Here is an 8,635-nt window from a genome sequence, read left to right as displayed (position 1 = left end):
CCCCAGCCTGGGTGACAGAGTGAGACTCCAACTCAAAAACAAAAGAAATGGAGTTTTGCCACCTACCAGTTTCACCTTTCAAATTCTTTCCCTGTTGTTACCTTCTCCAGCCAGACGGCACAGTTGGTGTGGACAGTGTCTTGTGGCTTCCACAGTATTTCCCACAAGGTGTTGGCCACATGACAGGTAGATCACAAAGACACTTCCTGTTCTGGGTCACCGTCTACACCAACCGTCAATATCCCAGACTGCAGTTACACAAGTCATACCCGCCTTGACATTCTGGGACGTTGTTCTCTTACTAAAACCCCATGCTTTCTATCATTTGTCTTATAATATAACTTAGAATGCACAAAAACAAATTCCATTTGCAGGGTCTCATATGTTGTGAGACTCTCATAGCATGCAGGTCATTGAAATGGTTTTTCTCTTGCTTAAAAAAAATTCCATTACTTGGGCTTTCCTGGTTGTTTTTGTGCAAGCGAGTCTAGTGTGATGAGGGGTTAAACAATGCTGTGTAATCTTAAGCCCAAGACTGAGAAGGTGGATTTGAAACTTTCCCCCATTGTCCTTCACGTCACATGTTCTTGGTAGTTCGTGTCAGTGTTGTTGCCTGGGTTGTGGACTGCACATGTGGTGGGTAGCCGAGTCCCTTGGTTGGCCTGCTGCAGTTCCTGCTGTGCTTCCTGTGAGGTCCAGGAATGTATAGTTTTGCGGTCTGATATATTCTGATGGTTGCCAGATAAAATTGATGTCTGGCACTTTTTCTAGGAAAAACGCCTTTAGACGCTTCCAAGTTGATTTGTAGGAACTTAGTGTTATTAGAACTTTGTGGCAAAACTTTTTCTCAAGTGGCAGAAGAAATAAAGGAGCTTCAGTTTTGAGGGCTGTTAACAGCACCTCCCACCGGTGCCAGCGCAGAGAAAGTTGAGAATGTACTGGATTGTTCATGTGGACTTTCTACAAAAAAGAAGCAGGCGCCACTTCCGGACTCACGAGAGTTACTGATACGGTAAAACGCAGTTTTAGCGACTGACGCTGTAGCAACACCCGAGCTTTCAGAAAGTGCGCTTTCCCCCTTGATTTTCTAATAAGGTTTCTCAGCTTGGTAACCAGAAAGACTCCTCTAGGGCTAACCTTGAGGTCTGGTGGCTGTTTACTGTTCCTGCTGTTTTTTGGAACGAGGAAGAACTGGGCTTGGGAGAAACAAACTACTGAAACATTAGCCTCCCAGTTTACACATGCAGATCACTGTCCCTTTCTCCATTTGGAATCTGAATATTTGAAAGCAAGTTAGAGATTGCTGGTTAGGACATGAGAGCGATTACCAGTCATATGGCGGCAGCCGGCGGCGAGTCACTCTTTCTTTAAGCGTCCTGGCTTCCCTGGGGCTGGATGACGAGTTTTTACTTGTCAGTGCAGTCAGCCTCCCAACGCTCTCCCAGCAAAATGACAGGCTTTTGAAAAACGCATCATTGAAATATAAACTGTAGGGGAGTAAACAATTGCGGTTTGGAAGAGGTATTTAAGCTACAGACCTTCAAACTCCACTTTTCCAAAAGGCTTGGCATTTCATCAGCAGGTCAGGAGCAGAAGAGCGCGTGTTTATGGTAGGAATGGCCGAGACCCAGCGACTTGACCTTGACGTCCATACACGAGAGCAGAAGTGAACTAGCCCGACTAGGTACTTCTAGGAACTGGCACAAGGGAGAGTGAAGATGGGAGGAAGAACTGTGTGTGTGTGTGTGTGTGTGTGTGTGTGTGTGTGTGTGTGTGTGTGTTCACATGTGTACATGTGTTTGTGTGTATGTATGTGTTGTGTGTATATGCATGTATGTTGGTGTGTTTGTGCATGTGTGTGCCCATGTGTTCGTGTGTGTATGTTCACAAGTGTGTTCATGTGCATGTGTGTGTGCATGTGTGTGTTTGTGTGTGTGTCCGTGTGTGTGTGTTCATGTGTATGTGTTTGGGAATGTTTGTGTGTGGGTAGGTGTTCACGTGTGTATCTGCATGTCTGTGCTTTGTGTTTGTGTGTATGTGTTCTTTGTGTGGGTGTGTTTTGGTGTGCTTATGTGTGTGTTCACATGTGTGTACATGTGTTTGTGTGTGTTTACACGTGTGTATCTGTTTGTGCTATGTGTGTATGCATGTACTCCTGTGTGTGTTTGGGTGTGTGTGTTTATGTGTGTGTTCACCTGTGTGTATGTGTGTTTATGTGTGTGTTTGCACGTGTGTATCTGTGTGTTTGTGTTGGGCATGTGTGTGTATATGTGCCCCTGTGTGTGTTTGGGCATGTGTGTGTGTTTATGTGTGAGTTCATGTGTGTGTGTTTGCGTGCACACCTGTGTGTGTGTGTGTGTGTGTGTGTGTGTGTGTGTGTATGTGTGTGTGTGTCTGTGGCAGGAGGAATTTCACCTACAGCTCCTGTTCTCTCCTTGAGAATCCTCCGGCCAACTGCCCCCAGGGCTGGCTCTAAGGGCCTCACCAAGAACGCTGGCTGTGGAGAGGGTGACCCCAGGGCCACTGGGGGATGTGGCAGAAGCTCCTTCCATCTGTGGCCTGCCAAGCCCTTTCCTGGTATCCTTACTCCCTGGGTCCTGGGGCCTTCTGGAGCATGATGTCCGCAGCCTGTGATACACTCAGCCACATCTGCACAGTTCACTTTGGAAACGCACCCAGCGAGTGTGGTCTTGAGAGAAAGGACCAGGTTGGACATTTTGTTCTCCATCGAGTTGGCTGGCCTCCTCCCTTTGTCTTGCTGGCCCACTGGACAGTCCATGAGATGTGGCCAGGCAGTGGGGCTTACGCAGGGGTCTCAGCCCAGAGCGTCCCTTTCGGGTTTGTTAAAGTGGAGTAAACACAACCTTTTCTTACTCACGAGTGTTCCAGTTATTCTAAAAGTAATAACATGTTCATGGTTAACAATCGGTCAGCTCCAAAGGGTACACAGTGAAAAATAAAATTACCCAACACCCCTCCCACTCCCCAGAGGTGACTATGATTCAAAGTTTCTTTTTTATTCCTCCAGATTTTTAAAAATGCAATCTAAACATCTATTTAGATCGTTGTTTAAAAGCACACACAAATAGCATAATATAATACTTTCTGCTCTACGGTTTCCTTGTAAATTAACACTGGGATCTCTATCTATCTAGCTTGTTCTTTCTTCCTGGTATCATGAAGCTGTACTTTGTTTCCAGCAGCTGCGTGTGGTCTATGGCATGGAGGCCCATTACTGATGAACTCAGTCCCTCACCCATGGACATGCAGGCTGCTTCCAGTTTCTGCTGTTACCAACAAGGGCGCAGTAACAAATGTCTCTGCTAATGTCGCTGTGCGCTTAGTGCTTATGGGAACATATATATTGTGTCAATTCCTGGCAGCAGAATTTTGGAGTCAGAGGGTATGTGGCATTCAACATTATAATTGGTATTTATTTTCAAATCACATTCCAAAAAGCTTGTACCCACTGATATCTTCAGCTTAAATAAGTTCTGTCTTCCCAGTTGTGAAGAGAACTGAGAGTTTTCCTTAAAATACTGTTAATTTTTAAATAACATATTTAGTATTGAGATCAACTAAACTTGTTTATTGCTAATGAAATGCCCTCGAAGCGAAATCTCTGTTCCGAAAGGAATGTCTCCGGGGCACTCAGGGCTCTGGCTAGGGCCTTTGGAGCAACTGAGACGCCACCGAGGCCGACCCAGACGGCTCAGAGACGTCCTCGGCTTCGGGACAGGCACCTGGCTTCATGCCTTGTCTGTGGCTCCAAAGACAGCTGTCTTCAAAAACCGGAGGCTGGGTTCAAGAAAATGCTGTTTACTGTGTGATAACATCGTCTTCAGAAGACATTGATTAAGCATAATTGTGGTAAAAGCTCCCCTACTCCTGGCTATCTCTGCTCTCCGACCCTTCTAGAGTTTTCTGTCTGCCTTTCTGTTTGTATTTATTTCTTTTCATACCAGCCACTTATCTTCTGCACCCACTCGTGTTACTGGGGAAGGGGGCAGTTCTGGGGACAATGACACTGGCTTCCTGCACCTGGAAGGTGGTTCTGGAGAGGGGCCAGCTCGGTCATGGTTGGCACCACGCGACCCAACCTCCATTTCCAGCTGCCTCCGGTGGGCTCTCTGATCTGCTCGTAAATGCAAAAGCTTAAAGCCTCCCACCCACACAGAAACACTTCCTCTTCTTATTTTTAATTTAAATGTGTACAGTTAAAACCTATTACAGATGAAACCAGATGCCCAGATGGAAGTTTCAAAAAGCCTGTGGTTCCAGTTGCTCTTCTATTGCTTTACGAATGATCATAGCAGTGCCCCCAAATTACCTTTTGGGTTACAGCCAACGTTTTGGGAATCACAGAACTTTGGCAAGTATTTTATTTCCCAGATGACCTGCTTATCAGGAAGAAGGTGCTTCCAAAACAGAGCTCATTCACCCTCAGAATTCATCTTAAACAAGGACACAGCCACGTCAGAAAAGGCTTTGGGTGTCAGCAAAAAGGAGAAAAACCAAACCAAAATAAAATAAAATACATTTCTCGTTGAAGGTCTGGATCTCTCTGACTTTGTAAGCTATTCCATGGTCATACAGAGACTTATGCCTAAAGTAAAGGACATAAAGCGACCGCACAGAGAGCCTGTCTGATCAAAACTCTTAATTTCAAACCCGTGTTTCCAGTAACACATTGCCGGGCAGCAGGAAGAGACAGGAGGTGAAATGTGCTGTCCTGTGATGCCCCTGAATTGAGTGGATAGGAAGCACCTGGGGGCATTATTTGTTTTAGAAATTCAGAAATATTGTTTTTTGAAATGAAGGGAAAACAAATTGGTTTCTAAGTTCAGGTACTTGTAACTTTCTCACACACATTTTTATCACTGAGATGATCACGAATTCCAGTTAATCATGTATTTATATTTAAGGAAAAAGATAATACCAAGATAGGCCATTGAGACAGGACATTTTAACTTAACTCTGAATCTCTTTTTCTATTTTGACTAAAGTTGACTTTCGGTATTACAGTACTTTCATTTTTACAGGTCTTTACATATCCCGTAAAAACCGTTTGAAAAGTGAAATGAAGATATTTCTTAACTATTAAAATGTTTACTGCCTAACTTTAAAAAAATTTTAAGGTTCATTGAGATCTTAGAAGATAATATTCTTTCCCAAGCCTATCCTCTAATGAACAATTTCCTAATGAAGTTGGTAGGATTTTTGCATTTTTATTTTTCATAAGAAGAAATATTCCAATTCCTTTTATTATGCTCATTTTGTTTCTTTAGATATAATTATTTTTCCCTCCTTGGGTAGTTAATATGAAATTAATGTAGAGAACTCTGTTGTTCTGACAGCTGACAGTATGAATGCATGTTTACTCACGTTACTAGAAAGAATGTTATATAACAGAGTTGGTCGGGGAATATCTGTCTTGAACACTGGGAATTCAGGGAAAGATTTGAATTGTAGGTCATCCATCTTTGTATTTTAAATAAGAATTAAAATAATTAACTGAGAATTCTATGATTATGTAACCACTACTTGAAGCACATTTTGCTACATTTTGTTAATATGTCCAATGGAATAATCCAATCTGAAGCACAGGGTACCAATTCTCCTTGTCAGCAATACTTTGAAAGCAGGGATTTATTGAGAGTCCTGTTGTTGCCTTGATTTCATTACTTTTGCAAACGATGTGATGGGTATTACACTTAGATTTACCAGTGTGCTTAAACTCTTGCCAAAATGAAGCAAGCTCTTTTTGTCTTAAGTATTGCCGATTTAAAAGCATTTGCGGAGTGGAGGGGGGAAGGTTTTGCTTTTGAAATCTTACTCATTACTGAAAATGCTCCACTTTTGCTTTTTTACAGTAGACATTTATTTTACTGATTCTAAGCCGACAGCTAGCTTTAGGAAATGCTTCACATATTTAAACTCATTTCTGTGATTTAATTTTTTTAAAAAAACGAGTTGCCTTTTGGACTGCATCCCCATCCAAGATACCTGACTCGGGCATTTCTGAAATTGCAGCCCCTGGCGCTGTAAACTCAGCAGGAAGCCCAGTCCTTCGGCCCTTCTTTGCTGTTCTGCTTTCAGAACGTCAGTGGTCAGTGGGTTTGCTGTCAGCCTTCATGTACCTTTTGAGAAACAAATCAAGGCTCACATTTCTCGTGTGTGTTCGTGCCCCTGGAGCTGGAAGGCTGCTCTGCGGCCAGCTGTAAGTGGAGCCTGCTTCTCTCGAGAGTAAATCTGCCTTCCCTGACTTTCAGTTCGCTTGGTTCCCGACCGAAGCAAAGACGCGTTCTCCTTTATCTTCTTGATTTGAAACCCCCACCATCTATGGTCTTGTCGTCTGTGGGCGCATCAAGCGTGTAGATATTTTTGACTTTGTGTTTGGTTCGTCTAATACAGTCTACAATTTGGGGGGCATTTAATTTCTGATTATACCTTATTGCAGTCTACAGGGTCACACAAACATAATGAGCAATTTTATTTTACTTTATTTTCTTGTGTTATTTTTTACAACTTAGTAGGGAGATGGTTCTTCCAGGTACTTTTCGGGAGCGATAGAGGACATAGACAATTGTGATTGTGTCGAGTTTGCCTCACTTCCTTTCCTGGTGGTCCCTTCCTGCACTTACCCACTGTTTTATACTCTTAGAAGCCTCACGTTTCACCTGGCTCGGATGCCTGATTGTATGGCTGGACAGTGTCATGCACAGGAGGGGCCTTGGGAAAATAATAGACAAATAAGTGGGGACCCCCAAAACCCCCAATTATCTTTTGGAGGGCAGACCCCTTAGTACAGGGTTCCCCCGCCAGGTGAGTGTTCTGGGAACCCACTGGCATCTGTGGAACAGCTGGTGTTGTTGTAAGAGGTTGTGTTCAGCCTCAGTGAATTTCTTTCTGAGATTCTTTCGATGCATTTGCCCATTTCAAGATGAGTGATTTCAAGCACACCTGCCCACACCGCGCTGAGTGTTCAGTAGTTTTTAACCCCAAATGGCATGATCCCTATGCTCCACCCTCGCTATTCACCGGATCTCACCCAAAATGACTTTGTTCGTTTTCCTGGAGGAAAAAAGTTCTCAAAGGGAAACATTTGCCCTTGTGGAAGAGGTGCAACAAAAAAATAGCAGAGGCACTAAAAGGCATCAAAACTGATGAATTCAAAAACTGTTTTGAGCAGTAGAAAAAGCGTCTCGTGTATTGCATCAAACGGAGAGGATTGTGAAGATAACTGAAGTTTAAACATGTAAGAATAAATACTCAATTTTTAATAAATAAATTCCTGGCTTTTTTGGGTCCCCCTTCATATATCAATATTTGACTGAATGAGATAACTGTAGGTGTCTGTAACTGTGTGAAAATGATGAAATTGGAAATTGGGGTTCAGCCCCCAGGGAAGGTGTGGGGATTAGGGGCTGCCAGGGTCCCGGGGATTGACCTGTGTTTAGAATCAAAACCTGAATGAGAAGAAGGAAGAACCAGTGTGGGTATCCTACCCTGGGGATGAGTTTGGTGTTTACCAGGAAGGACGGCAGGTGGCTGGAACAGCACGGACAGGGCTGGGATGGGGGAGATTTTGGGGGCGAGGGTGGGGCAGAAGGGCCCAGGAGACAGCACTAGGGAGGGGAGTTTAGCATTTGTTAAGGTGGTGGGGGAAGGCTTGGAAAGGTGTTAGCAGGGATTTGATGTAGTTGTTACTTACATACTGAATGGGGAGCAGTCATGAGGCTGCTTCTGTTTTCCAGGGGAGAGGCCAGCCAGAGGGTGGTGATGCCTTCCATAAGGTGAGGCCAGCCAGAGGGTGGTGATGCCTTCCATAAGGTGAAAGTCTTGGCATCCCTTTATCCTTCTGAGTTTGCTTTGGGATCCAGCATTGTGCTTCAAGACTCACTTAGATTGAAACTTTCAGATAAAGTGAACTCATCTTAATGGCTGTGTATATTCCAATCTATGAGGACAGCATACTAAATTTTCTTTGTTCATTTGCTTATTAGTCAATGTTAAAGATACACCTAACATTTTATTCCGATGCATAATTCTTCCAAAAGCATTCTTCTTCTTTTTTTTTTTTTTTTGAGTTCGAATCTCACTCTGTTGCCCAGGATGGAGTGCAGTAGCATGCTCATGGCCACTGTAGCCCCGATCTGCTGGGCTCAGGCGATCCTTCTGCCTCTGCCTTCCAAGTAGCTGGAACTACAGGCGTGTGCTACCACACCCGGTTTATTTTTTTTATTTATTGTAGAGACCTCACAAAGTTGCCCAGGCTGGTCTCAAACTCCTGAGCTCAGGCAATCCTCTTGCCTAGGTCTCCCAAAGTGTTGGGATTACAGGCTTGAGACACTATGCCTGACCAAAAGCAGCCTTTTTAAAAAAATTATTTTTAATTTTTTTAGAGACAAGGTCTTATTCTATTGCTCAGACTGGAGTGCAGTGGTGTGATCATAGCTCACTGCAGCCTTGAACTCCTGGGCTCAAGTGATCCCTCCACCTCAGCTTCCCCAAGTAGCTAGTTGAGACTCTATGCCTGTGACACTACATCTGGCTAATATTTTTTAAAGAATTTATTTTTATAGCCGGGCTCGGTGGCTCAGCCTGTAATCCCGCGCCTTTGGGAGGCTGAGGT

Source organism: Carlito syrichta, unplaced genomic scaffold (assembly GCF_000164805.1).
Source record: "Carlito syrichta isolate Samal-C Ts95f unplaced genomic scaffold, Tarsius_syrichta-2.0.1 Scaffold314344, whole genome shotgun sequence".
Lineage (NCBI taxonomy): Eukaryota > Metazoa > Chordata > Mammalia > Primates > Tarsiidae > Carlito > Carlito syrichta.
This window is presented reverse-complemented; position numbering follows the sequence as displayed.